This window comes from Antechinus flavipes, chromosome 5 (assembly GCF_016432865.1).
Source record: "Antechinus flavipes isolate AdamAnt ecotype Samford, QLD, Australia chromosome 5, AdamAnt_v2, whole genome shotgun sequence".
In the NCBI taxonomy this organism is placed as follows: domain Eukaryota; kingdom Metazoa; phylum Chordata; class Mammalia; order Dasyuromorphia; family Dasyuridae; genus Antechinus; species Antechinus flavipes.
The window spans coordinates 28,496,945-28,524,233 of record NC_067402.1 but is presented as its reverse complement, the minus strand read 5'-3'; the positions used below and the strand labels follow the sequence as shown (position 1 = coordinate 28,524,233).

The window sequence follows — 27,289 nt, the reverse complement described above, 5'->3', positions numbered from 1 at the left end:
CTCTCCCATGGTTTTTCTCCTTTGCTCTGATTTTTTTCTTCCAATTTGATTCATAAAGCAATGTGTATTACGAATAAATAAATCTACTAGAAAAAAAAAGAAACAAATCCATTTCTGAGGTAGAGCCAACAATTTCTACTTAGGTGGGAATAATTTAAGTATCAAAAATATCCCAGAGAAAGGGACCCACGTGTGCAAAAATGTTTGCAGCAGCCCTTTTTTGTGGTGGCAAGAGACTGGAAACTGAGTGGATGCCCATCAATTGGAGAAGGGCTGAATAAATTATGGGATATGAGTGCTATGAAATATTATTGTTCTGTAAGAATCTATCAGCAGGATGATTTTAGAGAGGCCTGGAGAAACTTACATGAACTGGTGCTGAGTGAAGTGAGCAGAACCAGAACATTGTGCACAGCAACAGCAAGATTATATTATATATTATATAATAGCAAGATCAATTCTGATCCTTTCAACAGTGAGATGATTCAGATCAGTTCCAATGATCTCATGATGAAGAGAGCCATCTGCACCCAGAGAGAGGATTGTGGGAACTGAGGGTGGATTACAACACAGCATTTTCACTCTTTTTGTTGTGGTTTGCTTGAATATTATTTTCTTTCCTTTTTTTTTTTTAACTTTTTGATCTGATTTTTCTTGTGCAGCAAGATTATTGTATAAATATGTATGCATATATTGGGTTTAAGATATATGTTTGCCATGTTTCACATATATTGGATTATATGCTATCTAGGGGAGGGAGTGTGGGGAAGGAGAAGGAAAAATTGGAACACAAGGTTTTTCAAGGGTCAGTCAGTGTTGAAAAAATTATCTTTGCATATGTTTTGAGAATAAATAACTTAAATAAATAAAGTTAATTTAAGACTAGCAAGGTGAAGACAGAATTTGTAGTGACTATATAATAAAAGTTTTCTTCCTTTCATTAAAAAGATATATATGTTCCAGAAAGCCCAGAACGAGATGTCCTGGAGATACTGTGCTTGGCAGCCAGGGGCGCCCATGGTGCATAGTGTGACTGAACTGGAGTTCAAATCCAGCCTCAGACATTTACTGGGATTCAGGGCAAATCATTTAACCTTCATTTCCCCATCTTTCAAATGAGTTTGAGAAGGAAATAGCAAACCACTCTAGTATTTTTGCCAAGAAAACCCCAAACGGGGTCATGAAGAATTGGTTACAACTGAGAGATGACTGAACAACAATAATGTCACTGTATTTGGAGAGTGAGGTCAGAAAGATCCATTGAAGAACAAGTCCAACGAGTCCCGATGGCCAGCAAAGGTTCCCTTCCCAGTGACACACTCTTCCCTTTTCTCTCCTCCACTGAGAAAGAGCCCCTTTCCCCAAAAGCAGCAGCAGCAGCAGCAGCCGACATTCAGGAGCTCTCCTGAGCCTTCTTTTCCCAGAGAATGACACTTTTTTTTTTTTTTTTTTTTGCATTTTTTTCTGTTCCTTGAGACCTGATTGGATTTACAAGACTGTTCCCCTTTGTGGACTCTGCTTAAGAAAAAAGGCCATGGACACAGCCACTGCAGTACATTGAGCTCCACAAGGACAGCGCCAGGGCAAGGAAGAGCCGACCAGACACTGGGCTACTCCCGGTGGTTTACAGGAAAAGTGATCAAAATGGGCAAAGGTAGTTCTAAAAAGCCAAGAGGGAACATATCTTCGTATCCCTTCTTTGTGCAAACCTGCAGAGAGGAACGCCTGAAGAAAGTGCTCAGGAAGGTGGAAGACGATGTCTGTTGAAAGGAAGGATGTGGCAAAAGCTGATAAGGTTCATTATGGAAGAGAAATGTTTCTCCTCTCTGAAGGCGAAACAAAAAAAGAAGTTTAAGGATCCCAATGCACCAAAGAAGCCTCCTTTGGTATTTTTCTAAGTCTGCTCTGAGTATGGTCCAAAAATCAAAGGGGAACATTCTGGTCTTTCTTTTGAAGATGGAGCCAAAATAAAGGAGGGGGGGAAATGTGGAATGATACTGCTGCAGATGACAAGCAAGCTTATGAAAAGAAAGCAGCTAAACTAAAGGAAAAATATGAAAAGGATATTGCTGTGTATCGAGTTAAAGGAAAACCTGATGAAAGTGAAAAGGGAGGAGTTATTAAAGCTGAGAAAAGCAAAAGAGGAGGAAGAAAATGAAGATGAGAAAGATAAAGATGATATGATGATGAATAAGATGGCTCTAGAACATTTTTTCTTTTGTATAAAGCATTTAACCTCCCCTGTACACAACTCACTCCTTTTAAAGGAAAAAAATTGAAACGTAAGGCTGTTCTTGATCCGATTTTTCTCGTGCAGCAAGATAACTGTATAAATATGTATACATATATTGGAGTTAACATATATTTTACCATATTTGACATGTTTTGGATTACCTGCCATCTAGAGGAGGGAGTGGGGGGAAGAAGGGGAAAATTGGAAACACAAGGTTTTGCAAGGATCAGTGTTGAAAAATTACCCATGCATATATCTTGTAAATAAAAAGCTTAAAAAAAGAAAAAAAATGTAAGGCTGTAGATTTGTTTTTAAACTACAAAATTTCTTTCTTTCTTTCTTCTTCTTCTTCTTCTTTTTCTTCTTCTTCTTCTTCTTCCTTCTTCTTCTTCTTCTTCTTCCTCCTTCTTCTTCTTCTTCCTTCTTCTTTTCCTTCTTCTTCTTCTTTTTCTTCTTCTTCCTTCTTCTTCCTCCTCTTCTTCTTCCTCCTCTTCTTCTTCCTCCTCTTCTTCTTCCTCTTCTTCTTCTTCCTCTTCTTCTTCCTCTTCTTCTTCCTTCCTCCTCCTCCTCCTCCTCCTCCTCCTCCTCCTCCTCCTTCTCCTCCTTCTTCTTCTTCTTCCAGAATTAACATATCACAGAAGCTCCATCCTTCAATGGTTTTTCAATAACCACTAACTTTGACTGGCGTAGTATGTTGGCTATAAATTGGCATGGAAATTTCAAGCAGGTCCTTCTTGAGCATAGCACAAATTAGTTCTATATGGGGACGTAGGTCATTTTCATTTTCAGTTGACTGATGTAGTATGAAATAACAGTTGTTCTGCTAACTGAATACCATTCTGTAGTTGCGACAACAACAACAAAAAAGTTACAGCTATTTGTTGACATTCTGAATGCTTCTGAGTAAATAAAATTTTTTCTAAATTTAAAAAGAGAGAGAAAGACAGAAATGAAAACAGGCCATGAGTCCTGCTAAATTTACTGATGCTGCTGACTCAAGGAATAGAATCAACTATATGTTCCTTTCTTTATAAGGTATCTGCATCCAAAGATCTTCTGAGTTTATCAACCTGATCTCCCTCCTAATCAATAAAATGGGACTCATAACACTTATAAGGAGATAATGTGTTTATTGGATTTCTACCACCTGTACCATGATCATAGAACCATAGAGTTGAAGACTGGAAGAATGGCAATGTAGGGTAGTGTCTGATCTGGAGTTATGGTAGGTTCCAATTCAACAGTGACACTTACCACTTATAAGACCTTGATTTACCCTTCTTGCCTCCATCTCTTATTCTAAGAAATGATCTGATTGGACTCTGGGCTGTGCTAACGCTATCTTAGACTAGCAAGTCAATTATTAAATTTTCAGTGTGAGTGTTTACAACTCAAAAATCGGCAAAGGCTACAACTGGCACTTGGCTGGCTGTCTTGACTGTCTAAATTTTAAAAGTGATGGAGAAAATGATTCATCTTGAAAGCATTTCCAGCAGTAGCTTGTTTATTTTTCCTAAGAAGTCAGTTGTTAAATATTTTACCACATCACCCCGATTGATAATTATTAATTTTAAATCTGTAACCCAACCTAACCCCCTTTTTCCAAAGGAGGCCCAGGAAGGTTCAACAAAACAATTTGTCCAAATTACACACTCTGTCATTTAGTAGGCATTTGGTAAATAACTGGAAAATGGGTGGATGAATATAAATATAATATTTGAACAAGATCTCCTATGTCTGGTGCTACTAGAAGAAGGGAATAAGACAAATAATGAGTATTTATAATTCATATATGTCTCCTTATAGGAGTTATTAGCCCCATTTTGGTTATTAGGAGGGTGATCAAGGTACGGATGTACCCCAGAAAGGCCTCCAAGAGAGGCCTGAGGATTCAGCCTCTTCTTGTTCTTTGTCATCCTGATGAAGATGTCAGTTTAAGTCTCCAGAATTAGGGTCATTTGATTGGCTCAGGCTCTTACTAAGCTAAACCCTGCCCTCTTTATACAGGGAGTCTTCAGGCAGATTGTGGGTGGGGAGTTGGGTGGGGGACAGTGTTTGGTGAAACCCACCCAAGAGCCAACATGAATCCCCGGGGAACTGCCAACTCTTAGCCCCAGATCTCTCCACACTCCACCCCCACAAGTCTCCAGCCAGAAGATATATTCACAAATTATTATAAAGCTGGAGAGTATAAAATCAGTCCTGAAAAGGGTGTGCCATATGCTACCTGGGGGAGGGGATCCTATTCAGAGAAGACTTATCACTCAAATCAGAATAAAGACTTTGAGGACAAAAGGGTTTTGAAAATATAAAGTTTCATATTTTTTACCATGTTTTACATATATTGGATTACTTACCACTAGAGAAGGGGGTGGAGGGAAGAGGGAAAATTGGAACACAAGGTTTTGCAAGGGTTAATGTTGAAAAATCATCTTTGTGTGTGTGTGATGAAAATAAAAAACTTCTATTAAAACAACAACAACAACAACATAAATAGTTTCCCTTCTAAAGAGATTAAGGGACTTCCCGCTGGGCCACAGAGAAAGTATGAGTCAGAGGCAGAAGCTGAACTCAAGCCTTCTACACAGGGCTGAAACCCTAAAACAATTACTCTACTTTGCTGCTCTACATATTTATAATTATTTCTATTTACATAAGGTTTAAATCCTTTATTTACATTATCCTATTTAATGGTCATGACCCTTGAGGCAGGGAAGGGAAAGTTTTATGGCGCTCATTCTACTGATGAGTGACCTGAGGTCTGGAATTGTTGGGATATCCAAGGTCACTGAGCTAGGGAATCCCTCGGAGAGGTGGGCCTGGACACTGAAAAGCTGAATCTAGGTGGGAGGTGGGGGAGGGCAAGGAGGTGTCAAAAGCTAAGGGGTCTTTAGAAAGGAAAATGGCAGAAGAGCCCAAGATTCTGGATTTGATCCAGCGTTTCTGGAGGAAGAAGACTTAGGAGTTTTTAAAATGAGGAGGGGTGAGGAAGAAGGCCCTCAGAGCAGAGCCCAGGCTCACCAACCAGACTCTTGGAGAAGTACTCACCAAGACAGCAGCTTTCACCAGAAGCCAAAGGCAATGGAAGGGGCCCGGAGGAGAAAAGCTCTTGTTGCCATAGGGACAGAGGGGATGAGGATGCTAAAAACAACCTGGAGCAAGAGGATAACACTGAGCAGATGCACACTCGGAGCTGTCAACCTAAGAGCAAGGCCCTGTGGGACTTACAGAGGGTGACAGCAGAGAGGGCAGAAGGGGTCCCCACCTCTTTTTTTTAATAAACTTGGGATCTCCAAGTGGCTGAGCCATTCAAAGCTCAAAGACCCGGCTTCAAATTCCACCTGTGACACACCCTGCCCACCCACCCTAGACCGATTATCTAACGTCTATCTCAGTGCTTCAGGCAAGGATTCAAGACCAAATTAGGAGGTGTTAACCTGACTTATGGAAGGGGATTTCCCAGCTGGGAAGTCTCTCAGGGATATGTGGGTCGCCCTCCTGAAAGGTTAAACCAGTGGGGTAAGAAGCCCCGGCCTATGAAACTTCATCCAGGGGACAGTGGTAGAGAAATGCAGCGAGCAATCAGGTGAGCAAATAGAGTGGGTGTTAAGTGCTGGTTGACCTGCAAGGGTAAAGTTGGTTTCTTAATGAGGTCACTATGCTAATGAATCAAGTCTCTGTATAGCCTTAGAGGAGGCTCTTAATAAAAGGGAACTGAATTAAACCAGGAAGGGGGGGAGGGAGGCGAGCAGTTAGGTAGGAAAGTGGCTAGAGCGCTGGAACTAGGAAGCCTCCTCTTCCTGAGTTCAAATCTGGTCTCAGACACTTTTTTTCAATTAAAGTGTTTTTTTTTTTTTTTAATTTTCAAAACATATGCATGGTGTTACTACTGGGCTTATATCCCAAAGAGATCTTAAAGGAGGAAAAGGGACCTGTATGTGCAAAAATGTTTGTGGCAGCCCTGTTTGTAGTGGCCAGAAACTGGAAACTGAGTGGATGCCCATCAGTTGGGGAATGGCCAAATTAGTTAGGTGTGTGACTGTTATGGAATATTATTGTTCTGTAAGAAATGACCAGCAGGATGATTTCAGAAAGGCCTGGAGAGACTTACACGAACTGAAGCTGAGTGAAGTGAGCAGGACCAGGAGATCATTATACATTATAACAAGAAGACTATACTAGGATCAATTCTCTCTTCAACAATGAGAGGATCCAAATCAGTTCCAAGTGATCAGTGATGAACAGAACCAACTACACCCAGCGAAAGAATACATGGAAATGAGTGTGGACTACAACATAGCATTTTCACTCTTTCTGTTGTCCACTTGCATTTTTGTTTTCCTTCTCAGGTTTTTTCCTTTCTTTCTAAATCCAGTTTTTCTTATGCAGCAAAATAACTGTATAAATATGTATACATATATTGGATTTAACATATACTTTAACATATTTAACATGTATTGGACTACCTGCCATCTAGGGAACGGGGGAAGGGAAAGAGGGGAAAAGCTGGAACAGAAGGGTCAGTGTTGAAAAATTATCCATACATATATTTGTAAATAAAAAGCTATAATAATAAAATTAAATTAAATTTTTAAAAAAGAAAAACATGCATGGGTAATTTTCAAAATTCACCCTTGCAAAACCTTGTGTTCCAAAATTTTTCCCTCCCTTCCCTTCACTCTATCTCCTAGATGGCAAGTAATCCAATATATGTTTTATATATAAATGCAATTCTTCTATCTCAGACACTTCTTAGCTGTGTGACTCTGGGCAAGTCACTTAACTGTCTACCTCAGTTTCCTCATCTGTAAAATGTAAAATGAGAAGAAAATGGCAAACCCTTCCAGTATCTTTGCCAAGAAAACGCCAAAAGGAGTCATGAAAAGTCAGAACTGAACAATGACAAGTCAATTATACTTCCCCAAGGGATCCATATCTACAGCATACATATCCTTTCTCTATTTGAGTTTGACACCATTGGTCTGGTCCCCAGCTTGTTAAACTGTGCATCTCATAACAACGTGAAGATCACAAAATTATGATTTATTATCAGTAACTGTTGGTTTTTGTACTTAGTTTGGATACCCAGGGACACGTAAAAATTTCTGGGGAGAAAAAGGGTGGCAAGTGGAAAAAGTTTAAGAAATCCTGGTCTCATCCACCCCTTAGTTATATGAGGAAACTAAGGTTCACAGATGTTAGGTGACTTAGCATCTCGGTTTCAGATCAGAAGGGAGCTCAGCATCTGCCTAATAAAATCCCTTCACTGTACAAATGATGAACCCAAAGATTGTGAGTGGGTGATTAAGTGTTGGAAGCAGGATTTGAACTCAAATCTCTTGCACAGAAGGGTCTCTTTTTTTCTTGGCCCATGATCCCTCCTCGGTTCCAGATCCAGCTGTGGCTGAGTCCTCCTTTCCTCCCTTTATTAACACCTGCTCTCAATTTCCCCCCAAGCTAATGGGGCACACGTGTACTAAAAACCTCCAATAATCCGGGGAACTCACGTTAACCACTAATTTCAACCTTCTCCCTCACCGTGTCTCTGCAAGAGCTGCTGACATGGTTTAAAAAAACGGCTTGAATTAAACTTCCCTTACTTTGGTTTTCCATCTGGGAGAAGGGCTAATGAGCAATGACATGTCCGAGGGGGGGGAGAGAAGGAAGACAAGTAGGATCGGGGTTGTAATGGCCCCACCTGGATAAGCAGACTCTGGAGGAGTGAGGGATGGCTGCCTGGAAGCCGGGAGCCCCACGGGAATCCCCGTGGCTTAGAGCTGGGGTCTCTGGGCTGAGCTCCCACCCAGAGGGAAAAGGGAAACTCTGAACAGAAACATTTCAACTTCCCCAAGTTTCATCAGCTCTAAATGCCAGGGCAGCCCCAGAAGCAGTTGTTTTTCAAGGGCCTTGTCTTTTGGTTTTAGTGTGGAGGGCAGGGAGGACTACCTATGAGCTCCCAGAATTCCCAGTATAAAATGTCCTTCCTCGATGCAAATCACTTCCCTTGAACTCAAGCAGAGTCCTTCATCTTTTGTGTAGAATGGACCCCTTTGGGCAGTCTTAGGAAGCCACTGCACAACTCAGAATAACGTTTTTAAGTACATAAAATAAAATGCAGAAGATTAAAAAAAACCCACAAACCAATTAATTGGTCAATGAATGAATGAAATTCAGTTACCAAAATATTTTTAAAATGCGAGTCTGTGAATACAGGGTTAAGAATTCCAATTTTAGTGTATCTTCCTGGGTACAGGAGAAATTATGGGACCTGTCCAGGGTCACAGAGTTTATCTGTGTCATAGACAGGATGTTAGTCCAGCTTCTCCTGACCCCCAAGCCAGTCCTTTGCCACCTTTCACCTTGCAAAGAGCAGAAGCTTAAACAATGTTCCTCAAATTCAGTATATTTCCTTTCCTTTTTTAAGAAAGTGGGGAGCTGTGGGCATAGAATAGTGCCCACAGCTGAATTCAACTGATATATTGATCTGTTTTGCTTCTTCCTCTTTTATTCCTTATTGCGAGGGAGAAAACGTTTTCTGGGAAGAAGAGAGGAGAGGGATATATATATAGAAACTAAAGTGGTGTAAAAAATATATATCTATATATATCTATATATCTATATCTATATCTATATATATAAATGCTTTTTCTTAAATGTTCCTTGAATTCAAGGAATCTTTGATGTTTCCTCCCTATGGTTGGGAAGTGATCTTGGATTCTTATAAATTATATCAGTAGAGCAAACAATAGGGAAGAAGTGAAAAAAGGGAATAAACATTTATTCCATCCTTACTATGTGCAAACATTATCTCATTTGATCATCACAACAACATGTGAGATAATCCCTAGTCTGATTCCCATTTTATAGAAGAGAAAATAGACAAACCAAAGTAAAGTGACTTATATTGCCCAGGATCGAAAATCTATATAGAGTATCTGAGGACAGATTTGACTCAGGTTTTCTTGATTCCAGGCCTAGTACTCTATCTCTTTGCCATCTAGATGCCTAGGAAGATAGAAAGGAAAGAAAAGAAAACATTTGAGGCCTAAAAAAAAAAAAAGAAATACAGCACTTCCTTCCTCCAAACTACCACCAGTTGATTTATATCCAATAATAACAGCTAAAATTTACCCGGCACTTTAAAGTTTGCAAAGAATTTCGCATCTGTTATTTCCTTTGAGCATCATCACAAATCTGAGATAGGTTTTATATTCATTTTATTTTTTTCTGAATTTCTAAATTCCAAGTATTCAGAAACACTTTTTAATTTTTAAAAATGCATTAGATTCCTTTTCTTAATAATAACTTTTTATTTTCAAAACACACACAAAGATAGTTTTCAACATTCACCCTTGCAAAATCTTGTTTCAAATTTTTTCCCTCCCTTTCCTCCACCCTCTCCTCTAGACAGCTAGTAATCCAATATATGTTAAACATGTATAATTCTTCTATATATATTTCTGCATTTTTATACCCATTTTAAAGTTAAGGAAATTGAAGTAAAGATAAGTTAAGTGACTGAGTGCATGATCACCTAGTAGCTCTGTGAAGTAATTATTATTATTATCATTTTATACATAAGGGAACTGAGGCAGAGAGATTGAATGATTTAGGCCATTAGGCTATCTATAGAACTCAGGGCTTTCCTCCTTCTTTCCTTCCTTCCTTCCTTCCTTCCTTCCTTCCTTCCTTCCTTCCTTCCTTCCTTCCTTTCTTTCCTCCTTCCTTCCTTCTTTCCCTCCTTCTTTCCTCCTTCCTTCCTTCCTTCTTTCTCTCCTTTTCTTCTTTCCTCCTTCCTTCCTTTCTTTCTTCTTTTCCTTCCTTCCTTCCTTCCTTCCTTCCTTCCTTTCCTCCTTCCTTCCTTCCTTCCTTCCCTCCTTCTTTTCCTTCCTTCCTTCCTTCCTTCCTTCCTTCTTTCCTCCTTCCTTCCTTCTTTCCCTCCTTCCCTCCTTCCGTCCTTTCTTCCTTCCTTCCTTCCTCCTTCCCTCCTTCCTTCCTTCTTTCCCTCCTTCCTGCTTTCCTTCTTTCCCTCCTTCCATCCTTTCTTCCTTCCTTCCTTCCTTCCTTCTTCCTTCCTTCCTTCTTCCTTCTTCCTCCTTCCTTCTTCCCTCCTTCCCTCCTTCTTTCCTTCTTCCTTCCTTTCTTCCTTCCCTCCTTCCTTCCTTTCCTCCCTTCTTTCCTCCCTCCCTCCCTCTCTCTCCCTATCTATAGAACTCAGGAAGACCTGAATCCAGCCTTAGGTATTTATTAGCTGTGTGAACTTGGGTCACTTAAACTTTATCTTAATGTCCTGAAAAATGAAAATAATAAAAGCATCTGTCTCCCAGGATTGATGTGATAATCAAATTAGATAAAATGCTTAGTATAGTATCTGGTACATAGTAGGTGCTTTCTAAATGTTAGTTTTATTTTGTGTTTAGTAAGTGTTGAGAGTTGAAGGGAGTGGGCAGGGGAAAGAGGAAGGGACTGATTCCAGGAGCAGGACTCATCCCCATTCCCCCACTGTAAGTTCAACCATTCATTATTATAGATACTGAAAACTGGAAAGGAAGAGTCACTTGCTTTTCCTTGCGGTTATTATTAACATTGTGGTTTTATTAAAAATAATTGTATAATGGTCCCTGTTGTATTGTTTTTGAACATTCAGCCCAAACTAGTCCTCGGAGGAAAGCAATCATTTTCCTAACTGGGCTGAGACAATGAATGCTATAGCTAATTTCTTTTTAATGTGAATATTTTCTTAAAAACAAATCTCCAGGAGATAGAAAATTAAAAGCAGATTTCCTCAGGTGATTCAACAGCCAGAATCCTTAAACTCACATAATTCAGAAAGCGTCAAAGCACAGGATGTGGGAGAACATATGTGGCCCCCAAGGCGACTTGGATAATGGGAGCCCATCAGCCTTCATAGGAGGGGCTCTCTTCCCCTATCAACTTTAATTTCCAGCTCCACATTTTATTACCAACCCTTGGAAGGCTGAAAACCAGTGCCGGGAGTCCATTCTGCTGCATGGGGAAGGAGGGGCAAGCCCTGCTGTGAGCAATAAAACCAGAGGCCCTGTTCCATGCCATGGGCTGGAGCTGTCCCAGCCGGCTTGCTGATCCTGCACCTCCCGGCAGCCCTCAGTGTCCCTGGTGCCGGTCAGTGTCTGCTCACGGGGAGGCGAGTCTTTGGTTTGGTTTGTTTATCATCACTGTGGTTTGGGGAGTGGGGTGGGGGATGTGAGTGTGTGTTTTATTCTCTGAACTGCAGCCAGTTTACTCATTATATTGATTCTATTTCATTTTAATCAAACACTTGAAGGGTCTTGATTTTAGTTAGTGCAGAAACCGTCTCCCCATGTAAATCACACCCACTCACATTTCTGTAACCCTTTAAAGTTTGCAGAATACCAGGGTATCTCCTTCCATACCCACAGCCACTTTGTCAGGTAGGGACGATTATTATCCCCATTTTTCAGATGAGGAAGCCGAGGCTAGGGAAGATTAAGGGATGGTTGGCCCAGGGGGCACAGAGCTAATTAACTGTCACAGACTGAGCTGGAACTCAGCTCTTCCTGATCCCCCAACTCAACACTCTCCCCGTTAAGCCACCAAGGCTTCCCAAGGAGCTCAGGCTTGTATCAGTTAAGAGACTTGCCGGGAGTCACACGACTAGTAAAAGCTCTTCGTGGATTTTGGACCCAAACTATCCTGAAGCCTTGTCCGGTCCTCCATCTACCGCACCCACTTGCCTTTTATTCTCAGCATTATGCTTTATCCAGAAACAGGCTGTATTTTATACAACTCTTTATGGCGAGACGTTATGGGCCAGAACTGGAAACAAGGATTCTCACCGGGTGCTAAGTCAGTGGAATCGATAGAGACAGTGGTTATTTAGCAGGGGGCTTGACAGTTCTCTAGTTCAGGACATGGACTTAGTCCTTAATATAGTTCCACAAGATTCACACCTTTGATAAGAGACCATATAAGCGCTGGACAAATTCAACCAGAATCAGCACTAGGGAAGACAGAGAAGTGATGACAGGCGACGTCCTCCTTCGCTTCTCCGCTGAAACCGAGACTCTTGAAGGCCTTCAAGAAAGCTAGCTGAAGCCCCAGGAAAAGAGACAAGACTTTGGAGGAGACAATAAAGGATTGGGACTTTAACCCCTGGCTACTCGTGTGGGGATTACTGAACTGAAACGAAGGCTGCTCCCAGAGACCCCAAGGAAACTGAACTGGAGAACATTACATTTTAGAGAGACTATTACAACAAAACAATAGCATTTGTTTCTAGAGCTCTTTAAATATGTTTTTCAATTTTTTTCTCCCTTCTTCCCTCCTTCTTTCCCTCTCTCCCTCCTTTCCTTCCTTCCTTCCTTTTCCCTCCCTCCCTTCCTTCCTTCCTTCCTTCCTTCCCCAAGGAGAACATCGGCTCCCTGGCAAGCGTGATTTCTTTTCTCTCCTGTAACCCTGCACGAAGGTCCACGGCCTTGACACACTTGTGTTTGTCGGACTGAATGGATTTGAAGGACTTCCGGGCAGCAGCCAGACGGTTCACATAAGGATTAGGCCATAGGAACTCGTGCTGTCTCTACAAAAGGGAAGTTATAAAGCCTTTTTATAAGGAAATCTAGACTTGAGATTAGACCATTATAATTCCTCTCATGAAGAACCTTGGGAAAACTGACGAGGGCAATTAGTGGGACATCCCAGCAGCCAAATTCTGGCCAAAGTGTGATCTGGCACAGTGAAGTCCATCTTGGACTCCAGTAATTACTGAGTAGCTTTGGGCCGCCACCTGCCCGGGGCCGTGACCTTTGCCATGGAAGATAGGAGAAAAATGCTTGGAATGACTTCTCTGCGGCCCATTCAGGGGGCTGGCCCAAGTGCTTTCTGCCCCTGGAAGCCTCTTAGGCAAGCTTGGCTGCCCTGAAACATTTGCTGGGAGCCTAGGGTTATTTATTCCTTAATAGTGTCTCTTCTTGGTACAAGAGAATGGCATCTTCCCCAGTTTGTTCCCTGCCTCCCATGAAGTGAAATCCTCTGGCCTACTAGGCCCCCCACACTGTCATTCAGGACGCTGGGGGTGTAATGAGGGAAGGGGTGACTAAAGCTCTTGGAGGTCTGATGGTTAAGAAAGTCCTCCGTGTTCTTATTACCAGCCGGGAAGTCACACTTGGGCCTTTCCAACCTTCGGCTCTTAAATCTTAATGGTCAGTTTCCAAGGACTCATGACCCCCAAACTCACGTGCCAAGGGAGGGAAGGGATGGACCCCCAGAAGCTAATTTTGTATTTAATAATGGAGATTTATAACTACCAATGGTTGATGGTAAGACTATAGAGACATTGAATATAAACAACTTTTTCTATGAATTTCTATTTTGGAGGAAAGTTTGGGGAGTGGGGAAAGGGAAGAAATATGGAGGAGAAGGATCTGAGGAAGGCGTTTGTAAGTTTGGAAAGAAGTAGATGGTAAATAGGCAACAGAGAGGGAGGAATTAAGAAAGAAGGGATGGTTTCTTAAGGAAGATCCTAGAGGAGGCAAAAGGGAAGGCAAAAAGGTAAAATTTGGGTAATTAAGTCCTTTTATGACAGGACTACATTCATTCTGATAGGGAGTCTAGAGAAGCTTTTGGAGATCGGATCTCTCCATCTAAAATGGGAGGGAAGGTGGGGAGAATTGGGGATGATACAGACAAGTCTAAGGAGTAGTTGAGAGAAATTTAGGCAGCTCCTGTTAAATGGACTTTTTCTTCTCAGTGATCTCCGTAAGATGTGGGGGTGTGGACTAGCTAACTTGTTAAATTCTAAATTTATGGATTAAGTATTTGGCGGTCATCGCCAAGTGTTCGTCATTCAGATATTTAATTATGGGATCCCAATATATAACACTACTGGCACCCAGTGGCATCCACAGGCATTGCCCAACCCACTGGTGGAGGCTGGGAGTTGCTGACCCTTGATGGAGAGGGTTGAGAGATCAGGTCTAGAGAAGACTCGGGGTCATCCGGATTGTCCAAAGGAAAGGGAAGCGGGTTATCCCAGTCGGGTCTCCAGCAGAGTTTGCAGTGTTCCTCAGGATGCTGAACAGCCCAGATGGGGTTCAGGGACAAGAGTAGCTGAGCCCCCCCAGCACCCAAGGGTCTCACTTATTCAGGTGCCATCTCCACATGGCTGAAAGTTTTCCTTAGGCTTGGCTTAGGAATGGCAGGAAGCAAAACCGCTGTTCCCTTGTCCTTTGCTGGTGGTGAATAGAAGCTACTGGGGCCGGTGTATGTTCCCTTCTCAAAGAGCACACTCGATGGTGGGCACATCCCTTGGCACTTGTCAGAGAACTCTAAGGACTGGAGCAAGCATGGAACTTGAGCTAGCCGGGATCCCAGAGCTGGCACAAACCTACTGGGGAAAATGAGTCCTACGGCGCGCAAGTGATGGGTCCCTTTTCCTGATCTTACTTTTCTCATTTGTAAAATATGATAGACTAGACACTGAACATCAATTCTTAACCCAGAATTGGTGAGTGTTTTTGAAAAAAATCATATAACAACTAATTCTTTTGGAAAAATAAATATTCTTTTCTTTGCAACCTGTTCTCATTTCCAGTGCACCATTAGAATGACATTCAAGGACCTCTAACATGGGATGATTGATGCTTGGGTTCCCCCAGTATATTAGGCCCAATGGTGTGCCGATAAATGTTAAACAATCAGCTCTCTGGAAAAAAAATACACTGGACATACTTTTAAAGTGGAATAGCACTCTAACTGGGACAAGTCACTTAACCCCAATTGCCTCAGCAAAAAAAAAGTTTAATAGCATAAATATACACTAGATATAGAATTAAAATTATGAACATCCATCATTTTGTTAATCTAGATAATGAAAAGACTAGTATTTGTAGCAGATAGTCACTCTGAAATTTCACAATTGGCTCTCATAAGCTGACTCTGGGACATCCCAGGCTAAGCATTTAACATGATTTTGTGAAGGGGTCTCCACGAGCCAAGAACCCTTGGGCAGAAGATCATTGTGGTCTCTTCCAGCTCAGAGGTGCGATGATCCCATGTAAGGTTCCATGGGTAATAAGGAGAAAACATGGATTTGAACTAGGGTGATCTGAACCACTGATACTGTCTCCCGTACCGTGGCTGATCTTTTCATGGCTTATAGGCACTGAAGGACTTTATCCTTCACAAGCTTATGTGAAGCCCAGCAGCTGATGATGCTCCCGGCCAAGGCGTCCTCTGGCCTTATGGGCACATTTGCAAAGTGCCTGGTGGGAAGCCGAGTGTCCTCCGGAAAAGAACAAGGATGGAAAGGGAGCTGGACCAAGAGTCAGGAAAGAAGGTCAGGCAGAAATGAAAGGACAGGAAATGGCGATGGCTCCCTCTCCTCCTCTCTGGGCCCACAGCCCATTAAGCTCTGCCTCTATTCCCTGGTCATGTAAAAAGGAGACTTTCAAGGACTGGTGGTTAACCTTAAAGAAAACTCCCCAGAGCGATGGATACAAATCCTGAGGACTCACTGGTCCAGTGCTGGAACACGACATCCCTGGTATGGACAAATAATGGCTTCGGTGTTCGGCCAATAAACAAACAGCTAATTCCCCTCCTATTGTTCCCCTAGATTAAATAAGCTGATTTAACAGCACAGGCCAGGTACAGCCTGAACTCAGAAATCTTTCTTTCCAATGGGTTAGCAGGAGGCTTGGAAAAACAGGCTGTTCATAATCATTTTCTCATCACTTCTCTTGTATTTCTATTTTAAAGAATGTTCTATGAAGTTGTGTACATATATGTGTGTGCATCTGTATGTGTTTATAACTGGCTGCTGGATTCAGCGGGAAAATAGACTCGTGAATAATTATCTTCTGAACCAAATAGATTTCCAGATGCCTGCAGCTTTCAGAGTTCAACATATGTAATGTTATTTTAACATACTGATATAGAATATTAATTATATATTTATTTTATAGCATAATATATTAATGGTCATTATATTAATTATATTAATGTCATATTATATACTATACAACCATATTATGAACCATAATACATGTGTATATATGTATATATTTGTGATATATTGCACTCTGTATAGCAATTACATATTTTATTTTTGTGTCTATATCACATACATATGTACATACAAGGCACTATATGCTATACATACTATATTATAATTTATATATTATATATTTACATTATATTATATATAATGAATTATAATCATGGTATACTCTGCATAGAAATACATATTCTTTTTTTGTGTATAATACATACATTTATATACACATGCATCATATGCTATATATACCATATTATGAATTATAAGGCATGCATATATATGCATATATTAATGACATATTCTGTAGAGTAATTACATATTCTATTTATATGTGTATAGCAATATACACACATATGCATATACTATATACATCATATTATGAATAATACATATGCATGCATTATACATTGATAACCTTATACTCTGTATAGTGGGTACACATTCTATTTATGTGTACATATCACACGCATACATGCACACGTGCATGCACATACATGTACATGTGCATACACATGCATGCACACATCATGCACACAGTGGAAAGAATCCTGGCTCTGGAACCAAAAGCCCTGGGTTTTAATCCTACCTCTGGCATTCTCCAACTATGTGACTTTGGACAAATCCCCTCCCTTTTCCAGCTTTCCCGGGACCAAATTCCCTGGTCTGCCAAATAAAAGGATGGGTCGCTTTTCCACATCCAAGGACAGGGTGAGTTGAGTGTTCCTGAAGCGAAAGTGTCTCGCGGGAGGAAGTGCACGGGCGGGTCAGGATCACGGGTGGAAGTGGGGAAACCCCCGCTGTCCCCTTCCTCGGGATGAGGAAGTAGAAATACTCAGACGGGACTGAGCGATGAGAAGCGGACACATGTCACTCTCCCAGAACGAAACCATCCTTTGGCAATTGCAGGGAGAAAGCCTTCCACGCCTCTTTCCCCCTGTTTCTCACCCATCAGAACTCTGAACAGCGACCTCCACAAAGACCGTTCGTTGCCTGCGGTGTCTTGGTCCCAGCCAAGAAACCCGACGGAAGGACGGATGGGGAGGAAGCTGGAGCCCCTCAGAAATGGAAAGTCTCCCTCTGCTCTCCAGCTCTGCCTTCCCCAACCCCCCCGAACGGAGGTGTCCCTTCCCATCCCCCAGTGCCCGGTCTACAAAGACTGGTTAATGAGTACGGGAGAAGTTCTTTGCAGCTCCCAGAAAGTATTATTAGCCTCTGCGCCCACATCTGGGCCGGCCCTCAGTTTTCTGGGGAGTTTCCCCGGGCTGGGGCAAGCCCCCCAGAGACCTCCTCGCGGCCACTCCCAGGGTGGTCGGGCCAAAGCTTGCCTTTGGCCGAGGAGAAAGGAGGCATCCTGTTTCACAGGACTGTGTGACCCGCGGAGGCAGCCGGGAAAATATATGACTTTCATTATGATGGCATGGAAAACATTGCTGTCTAATTGCTTTTGTCCATTGGTGGATAAAGATTGAGGCCAGATGTGCTCCTTTTTTCAAGTTCGTGTTGCTTGTTGCTTTGAACAAAGCAATCTGATTTCCTCCATCTCTCCGAGGGAAGGAGAACACGAGACGGCCCTTCGGCTGCCTGTAATCTTGGGCATTCGCTTCAGTTTTGCTTTTCACAGAAGATGAAATTGGGAAAGTGACCTTGGACATTTTACTTTCGCTTTCCCCAAGTCAAAGGGGGCGTTTGTTTAGTCAAAAAATCAAGAAAGCTATCAGGTTGCTAAAGGAAGCTGGAAGATAAACCTGGGTCATTTTGTCCCCAGCGCCCAAGGGATTCCAGCTGGAAGGGAGAAAACCAAGCAACACCCTTCTCCACGTGCCCCTTGTGCAGCACACACAAATAATAAAGTGAGCTTGTGAAAATCCAGGTATGGTCATTCATTTTGTTTGGTTTTTTTTAATAGAAATATATGTTTTTAGTAGTTTTTTAAGGTTCACATGTGGTTTTCTTTTTTTTTTTTCTCAATAGTATTTTATTTTTCCAAATACATGTAAAGATAGTTTTCAACATTCATTTTTGTGAAACTCTGTGTTCCAAATTTTTCTCCTTCCCTTCCTCACCTCCTCCCTCCCCAAGACATAGTGGAAAGAATCCTGGCTCTGGAACTAAAAGCTCTAGGTTTTAATCCTACCTCTGACATTCTCTACCTATGTGACTTTAGACAAGTCCCTTCCCTTTTTCAGCTTTCCCACGACTAACTTCTCTCTTCTGTAAAATAAAAGAATAGGTTAAATATTGCCATCCCTTTAAAAAAAAAACATTTTATTAAAGCTTTTTATTTTCAAAACATATGCATAGCTTATTTTCAACATTCATCCTTGCAAAACCTTGTGTTTCAATTTTTTTCCCTCCCTTCCCTCCCCTCCTCCTCTAGATGGCAAATAATCCAAAATATGCTAAACATGTGTATTGTCATCCTTTTAAATGTATTTCCATATTTGTCATGTTGTGCAAGAAAAAAATCAGACCCAAAGGGAGAAAAAAACCACAAGAAAGAAAACAAACAAACATAAAGGTGAAAATACTACGATTCAATCCACATTCAGTCTCCATCGTTCTTCCTCTCTGGATGTGATTTGCATTTTCCATCCCAAGTCTGTTGGAATTGCCTGGACTCACCACATTGCTGAGAAGGTCCAAGTCCATCTCAACTGATCATCACACAGTCCTGCTGTTGCTGTATACAGTGATCTCCCGGTTCTGCTCACTTCATTCAGCATCAGCTCATGTAAGTCTCTCTGAAATCAGAGTTCATCATTTCTTACAGAACAATAATATTCCATTCTTGGGATCAAGCCACAGACACAGTGTTCAACAACCCGTTTTGTCTTGACGAATTTTTGAATGAATGAATAAAAAAACACTCATTGTTACACTGGATCCAAATCCAGTTGAATTTGGCCTAAAATCCAAAAATACCTGCAAGGAAAAACAAACTTGTGACCCCGTTTAAACCGTTTCTAACTTCCCAATGCCCTGAATAATCTCTGAGATTATAAAGTGAAACTCTCAGTGTGCAACTGACTCCTCTGCCAGCTGCGTACCACGTGTCATTTGGTAAGCATAATTATTGCTTCTAATCTAATTGTGTACCATTGGTAGAGAGAACTTCCAGCTGAGGAAAGTCTCCTCACCAGCACAGGTTGGCAACCCCTCTGTAACTTAGAGCCTTAGGAGAGTTTACTGGGGCACCGGGAAATTAAAAGATTGATTTAGATCACATAGACAGTTTGTGTCTGAGGCAGCTCTTGAACCCAGGTCTGAAGTGAATCAGCCTTCTAGCCACTAACGTGTTGACAGCCATTGCTTAAATTCTCAATAAAACTCTTAAGCATGTCATTCAACCAAAAAGTGTCATTATACATGCGGTGAGCTAGCTTTTAAACTTCAGAGATGAAAGTTTAATCCTCCAATTAAGCAAATAAACTGATAAATAGTAGTGTGTAGAGAATAATTTTACACACACACAAACACACACACACCTATTTGTGCCTGATGCTATACATCTTTAGAGCAAGGAAAAGGGTGAGAGAAGAGAAAAAAAAGAAACTTACAAAACTTTGAATTATATGTTTCAAAGGAATAGCAAACATAAAACAAATAAATAAATGTAATTATCTCCTTTGTTATATTATGATGAAAATACCTATTTTGTTCTATAAATTAAAAAGTAAATGAACTTGATTTCCATAATAATAATAGCTAGTATTTATTTAAGGTATGCAAAGTGCTCTAAAAATATCATCTCATTTTATATTCACAACCACCCTGGGAGGCAAGGTGCTTTTAATATCCCCATTTTATAGATGAGGAAACTGAAGTAGACACAGGTGAAATAATTTGGTCAGAGTCATACAGCTAGTACATGTCTGAGGCAGGATTTGAATTCTGGTGTTTCTGAGTCCTGGTCCAGTGCCCTATCTTCTAACTGTTATGCTTGTAAAAATAGGTGACCGGGATAAGGCTGGGGACTCTCACAAAATGTTAAACTGCTAACTGGCTAGATCCATATATTTTACCTAATACCATTTGCCATAATTCTTGTGACTTGGAAAGAACAAAAATTCCATCCAACGATTGCTGTTTTTGCTTAACAAAGGCATTATCTGCAAATTATAACAATTCTAAAATACTACCACATATCTATTAGGTTGACTAATAGGACAGAAAAGAAAAATGACAAATGATAGAAGGGATGTGGGGAAAATGAGACATTAATGCTTTGTTGATGGAGTTGTGCAGTGATTCGAACATTCTGGAGAGCAATTTGAATCTATGCCCAAAGGGCTATAAAACCGTACATACCCTTTGATCTAGTAATTCCACTACTAGGTCTGTATCCCAAAAGAGATAAAAAACGAAAGGGAAAAGAGCCTATCTGTACAAAAATATTCGTAACTGGCTCTTTTCTGGGGCCAAAGAACTGGAAATTGAAAGGATATCCATGAATTGGGGAATAGGAGAACAAATTATGGTATATAGTTATGATGGAATACTCTTGGGCTATAAGAAAGGATGAGTAGGAGGCTCTCAGAAAATCCTGGAAAGACTTCCATGAGTCGATGCAAAGTGAAACACACTGTGTACAAAGTAGCAGCAATACTGTAAGATGATCAGTTAATCACATAACTATTCTCAGTAATACAATGATCAAGACAACACTAAAAGATTCGTGAAAAATGCCATCCATCCCCAGAGAACGAATTGATGGTATCTGAATACAGATTGAAGCATATTTTAAAATTTCATTATTTTTCTTGAGAGGTTTTTTGGGTCTATTTTTTCTTTCACAACATGACTATTATAGAAATGTTTTGCATGGCTACACGTGTACAACCTACGTTAAATTGCTTGCATTGTCGATGAGGGGGTAGGAGGGAGGAAGGGAGAGAATCTAGAATTCAAAGTTTTAAAAAGAAATGTTAAAAATTGTTATTACATGTGACTAAAAGAAAATAAAATATAAAAATTTAAAAAAAAAAAACAGTTATCTCTAAGTCAAAGGATGCTGAACATTATCCATTATTGAAATCTCCCACCAGTTACAAGACCTGTAATAACACAATGAAGAGCCACCTGTCCAGAAGCTTAGAATTTCAATGATGACATTGAACCTGATGATTTATATTGTAACAAAGAGCAAGCTTGAGACCAGCAAGGTGATCCCCCATTTGAAATATTGAATTGAAATATTGAAAAAAAAAATCCTCATTTGATAGCTCAAGTAGACCTAGATGGCTAAATTCATAAGCAATTAATAAATATTTTTTCATTCATTTATCCATTCAGTCATTCATAATCTTAACTTGGAACTTTATCTTATAGATTAAAAGAAAGGAATCTCTTGCAGGAAGACACCGAAATACTTCAAAATATGAAACTTCTCTTGAGAAGCCTTAAGGAAGAAAGGATTTCTTAGCATTATACCTAGGGATCTGAAAGTGACTGCTTTGATTCAAATTACTATTTGAGTATAACAAATACAGCTGATTTATTTCTGAATGGAACAGCAGAGACCATAGGGAGCAAGATCCTAAAATTAAAAAAAAAAAAAAATTGGGGCCCTTTAAAGGACTAGCAAAGAAAGATGTGGTAAATCAACCACAAGTTAGTCCTGCAAAAATTTCCTTCGCACTCTTGCACATTTAACTAGATTTAATGAATAATGTTGTCAAGGCAGTGGTTCAAAATGGTGCCAGTTTCCTTTATCTGGAGAATTTCCAAGAAAAGAGGAGTCTAAATTCAGAGAGGAGATATTTTTTGGTTCTCAAAATAAGGGAAGTGATGACAGATAAGCATTTTGAAGAACAGTTGAATGAAATAGAAGGCGTTATAAGAAATCATTTTAGAAAGTAACTAGAAACTTTTTGGGAAGCTACAAGGCAGAAAGTTACCAAGAAGTTGCTAATGAGACTCTCAAAATCTCTCACGTGGGATAGAATATATCTCTTTTTAAAAAAAAAAAAAGCCCATATTTGGACTTCTTCCAGAAAATTTTAAGTTTTATCTATTGTTGAACAAAGGGACCTCTCCCATCAAGAAATCTCCACAAGGAAAACCAGTACCAGAGGAAAATGGCAAATAAATATGTTGGCTGTTTTTAGTTGATAAGGAAGGATGATGAGATGAACAGAATTTTGTTTAGTCTTTTAAAGCATTTTTCAAAAATATAAAATCAACCAATCATCAAGAATTTTAAAATACTATGCATAAGGCAGTTGTTTTTGTATGATCTAACTGAAATTGACCCTGCTCTCAAGAGGTTTACATTCTATTGGTTCATTCTTCAAAGCATTTATTAGGCACCTACTATATGCCAAGCACTTTGTTAGGCATTGGGGATATGGGAAAAAAAATTTAAAAGTCTCTGCACTCAAAAGACTTATAATCTATTTAGGTTAAGGTAAGGGTGAGAAAATATATATATATATGAAAAATAAAAACAAGAAAATTTGAGAGAAAGGGCTCTTATGGATGCTGGGATTGAGGCCACATGCAGAAAGTGGCTTTGGTCTGAATTTTTAAGTAAACGAGATTCTAAGACAGATGGAGAAGAAGGAGCATTTCAGGCATGAGGGATTGCTAGTTCAGAGTCTCAAAGTTGAGACGTGGAAGGATTCCTGAGGAAACAGAGAGTGGGAGACAAAAATCTGAACCTCAGCACCATAAATATGTATTGCCTATTTGGATGGCTATGGTGTGGGGTGGAGGCTGGCGATGGGGAGGGAATGTATTTTTTTCGTTGTCGTCCAATGTGCATTTTGAGAGGAATGGCCCAACATCCTTATTAAATTCAGTAGATAATTATTATACATTTATTTCGTACTAGGTAATTTTCTGTATTCCAAGGACACGGAGACAAAAGCAAACCTTACCTAGGAAGAGCTGAAGTCCCATTAGGAGGGATTTCCTGTTGCCTGCCATGTGGACAAAGGAGCCTAATAAAAGGGAGGGGCGGAATGGAGCAGAGACACGGGAGTGCTCCGGGGATATCTGAGGAGGAGGGAAGCTCCGAGTGCGGCAGGGACAATGGAGAGTGGCCTGGAGGAGCTGGCATCTGAGCTAGCAGCAGCCAGAGCTGGGAACTCCACTGAGTGCAGGAATTGGGCTCGGAAAGAGAACTGACTCGTGTGAATGAGCAGCAGGGGTACATGAGTGAGAATACAGGCAGCACGGGGAGGCCATCGGGAGACTAGATTGAGGGTCTTATAAATCCAGCATTTTGAAATTCCTTATCTGGCAGGAGCTGTGAGACTGAGGCTCACTTACTCAGTTTATATTCCAATCTCAAAATTCCTGCCTCGTTATTTACAAATTATTTTTTCCTGAAAAGGGGAATGAAACAGAGAGAAGAGAGAGAGACAGAGACAGAGAGAGAGAGACAGACAGACAGACAGAGAGAGAGAGAGAGAGAGATTTTAACCTAGCCATACCATTGCTGTCTGTAACCCAAAAGAGATTTAAAAAAAGAAAAGGAAAAAAGACCTATATGTACAAAAATATTTATAGCAGTGCTTTCTGGGGACAAAGAACTGGAAATTGAGGGGAAATCCATCAATTGTGATATATGATTATAATGGAATACTCTTGTGCTATAAGAAATGATGTGCAAGAAAAACCTGGGAAGACTTCCACGAGCTGATGCAAAATGAAACACACAAAGGAACAACGATATTGTAAGACGATCAGCTGTGAATGACATAATTATTCTCAGCAATACAAGTATCCAAGACAACTCTGAAGGACTATGATGAGTAATGCTATCCAGCCCCAGAGAAAGAATTGGTATTTGAATACAGATTAAAGCAGACGTTTTTTACTTGAGGATTTTTCTTGAGGTTTTTTTTTTTTTAAGTCTATGTTTTCTTTTACAATATAACTATAATGGAAATGTTTCACATGATTACATATGTATAACCTGTAAGGGGGGGAGTGTGTGTGGAAATTTGGAACTCAAAATTTTAGAAATGAATGTTAAAAATTGTATATGTAACTGGGGGGATAATACTAAATAAAGAGAGAGAGAAGAGAGATGAAACGAGACAGACAGAGGCAGAGAGACAAAAACAGACAGACAGGAAGGAGGTAGGGAGGGAAAGAGAAAGGGAGAGATAGAGACAAAGGGAGTGGGGGAAGGGGAGAGAAGGAAGAAAGGAGAGACGAAGAGATAGATAGATAGAGAGAGACAGAGACAGAGACAGAGACAGAGACAGAGACAGAGACAGAGACAGAAAGAGGTTTTGGAGGAGAAAAACCCCAGCAGTTTCCTGGAGGAAGCAGTAGCCTCGAGGTGATTCATGAGCAGATTTAGCCAAGCCCAGGAAATAGAGGGATGGGCTGAATGAAGGTAGAGCCAAAAGAGGAGAGTAGTTCTAAACTTCAGATGGAAATCTCGGGCCCCTCCTTACCTACAAAGGAACCAGTTTCACATTCACACTTACTGGAAAAGGGGAAAGGAGAAGAGCTGGATTTGATTATCTAATCACCAACCACTTCATCAGGCCTGGAGTTCCCCTCCCTCTTCTGAATCTGATGATCTGTGGGGGTGTATTGCCAGGTATTTATGGTAACTGCTGGCTGCTAGCCACGATTCCACTGGGTTCCTTTTTTTTTCTTCCTCCTCTCTTTGTAAGCCCCATAGTTCATTGCAGATTTATGGGGTGGGGTTTGTTGTTGTTTTTGGTTGTTTTTTTGTTTTTTGTTTTTCTTAACTAAATCCAATAGGCCCTTGGAATTGTGCGAGCCCAGACCAAAAAGAAAAAAGACAAAATAATTATCTGGAAGAATTTAAGGTTGCTGCTAATAAACATATATCTTGAGAAGGTCAAGGACAGAATAATGAAAAGTCCCAAACATTCCAAAATATTCATAGCAGCGCTTTTTGTAATAGCTCTGGCCTGGAGATGCAGTGGCTGTCCCTCCATCTCAGAACAGTCAAACAGATTTCTTTGTGTGGAATGAAATCTCCCCCCTTAGACTTTAGAGGAAGGGTCGGAATCTCCCCAAGAGCTCTGGGACAGGACTGACTCTTGTCTCGCTCTTGTACCCTCAGAGTGAGTCTGGCCAGTGCCTGGCACTGAACAGTCTCCTAGTGCCCGTTCACTGAGTGACCTTCTGGCAAGGAAACGCTACTGAAATGATGAGTGTGAGGGGTTCAAAGAAGCAGCAGAATGAGGAGAACAGACACAGAATCTACAATAATGGCAATGAAAAGGATGCGAAGCATCAGCAGAACTCCTAAGTAATCCACAGGCCCACTTGTTGGGTCCTGAAAAGAATGATGAAACCCAGTTCCTTCCCCTTGGCAGAGGGATGGGTACAGAGATACTATGTCGCAGGGCTTGCTAGATGTGGATTCTGTCACCGGTTGTTTTTGCTAAACTGTCGTTCTTTGTTAGAAGAATCAAGTCCATGGGAGTAGGGCCTAATGGGGGAGAGAGGGGAAGGCATTTATTTGGCACCTTTTATATGCCTGGCTCTGGGCTTATCAGCTTTACAAAGATTGTCTCATTTGATTCTCACAGCAATGCTTCTAGGTGGGCACTGTTATGGTCCCTGTTTTAGAGTTGAGGAAACCGAGGTAAACAAGGTTAAGAGACAGCTGGGAAGTGTCCTGTGTGACCCTGGGCAAGTCTCTTAACCTTATTTGCCTTGGTTTCCTCATCTGTAAAATGAACCGGAGAAGGAATTGTCCAGATACTCCAGTATCTTTGCCAAGAAAACCCCCAAATGTGCTCATGAAAAATTGGATGTGACTGAAAATCACTGAGCAAGAATAACGAAAACTTCCTGGTCCAGACTTCTATGTACTATGATACCCATTTGCCTTTGATGGGAGATACATTGGGGATAGGGTATTATATTCATAAGTGATTATGACATAAAAACTAAAGCTATCAGAAAAACTTATTTTTAAAGGCATCTAAAAATAATGAATTGAAGAATCAAAGGACAGTCAGTACCTTCAATTGAATTGTACCTTTCTTAGCAATGAATATAGAAGAAATCAACTGTTATGGTTAGAAAGGCCTTAGAGATCATATAATCAATAAATTCAACAGGGATTTAATAAACATCTATCATGGGATCCAGGAATACAAACAAAAAAGTGAATTAGTGTCTGCCCTCGAGGAGTTTATACTCTAGAGGGAAAGTACAACATGTACACAGATTAATAAATATGAAACCAATAGGAGGTGGCACTTGAGTCTGCTGGGGATCAAGAATTCTAAGAGGCAAAGTAAGAGCATGCAAAGGTCCAGCAGTAGGACATGGGATGATCGAGCTTGTTTGCCTTGAACAGAGAGATTGACATGTGCCTGAGAAAATAGGGGAGCTAGACCCTGAAGATTCCTGCCCCAAACAAGAGATTGGAGTTTGTCCTGGAAGCAACAGGAAGCTATTGAAGCTTCTTGAACAGGAGAGTAACAGAGTTGGCTCCAGGCTTTAGTCCAAACCTCCCATTTTTTAGCAGGGAGAAATTCAGCCCTGAAATCATCCAGAAAATTTGTGATGGAGTCAAGGCTCAAACACATGTTCAAGCACTAGACGGGCTCTGCAATGTGAACTTTCCAAGTAGGGTCTTTATAAAATGACTCCTCAGCTTTTCTACCTGGGGCCCCTTTGCAGGGTATTCATTGCCAGACAGCTCTCTAAGGGAATTGATAGTAAGCACTTACACTGATATAATCCTTTAAGGCTGTGGAAACACTTAACACATCTCATCTCATTAAGGCCTCATAACAAACCTACGAAGTAAATGCTGTTATTATTCTCATTTTACAAGTGAGGAAACTGAGTTTCAGAGAGATAAATATGACTTGCTCAAACCAGTGGGATATGCTCTTCCGTCTTCCTATTTCTGAGATAATCATTCTTTACATTCTACCACAATGTCTCTTTAATTTAAAATTTTTTATGGAAATTGCTTGGTTTTATGATCCATTTATTTCTGAATATATCTCCCATGTTTGTATCCAAGAATAAAAAGAAAAGAGGGG

At 40.7% G+C, this 27,289-nt stretch overlaps 1 long non-coding RNA gene and 1 pseudogene across 1 annotated transcript in view; one reads left to right on the top strand and one right to left on the bottom strand.

Annotated features, from left to right (window-relative positions):
* LOC127564965 (uncharacterized) overlaps window positions 1-19,409 on the bottom strand; it is a 35,689-nt gene extending 16,280 nt beyond the window's left edge. Inside the window, exon 1 of the long non-coding RNA XR_007954401.1 lies at window positions 18,909-19,409. This is a non-coding gene — a long non-coding RNA (uncharacterized LOC127564965). The remainder of the gene's footprint in view (window positions 1-18,908) is intronic.
* LOC127564961 (high mobility group protein B1-like) lies at window positions 154-2,576 on the top strand (annotated as a pseudogene).
* Window positions 19,410-27,289: the final 7,880 nt, after the last annotated feature.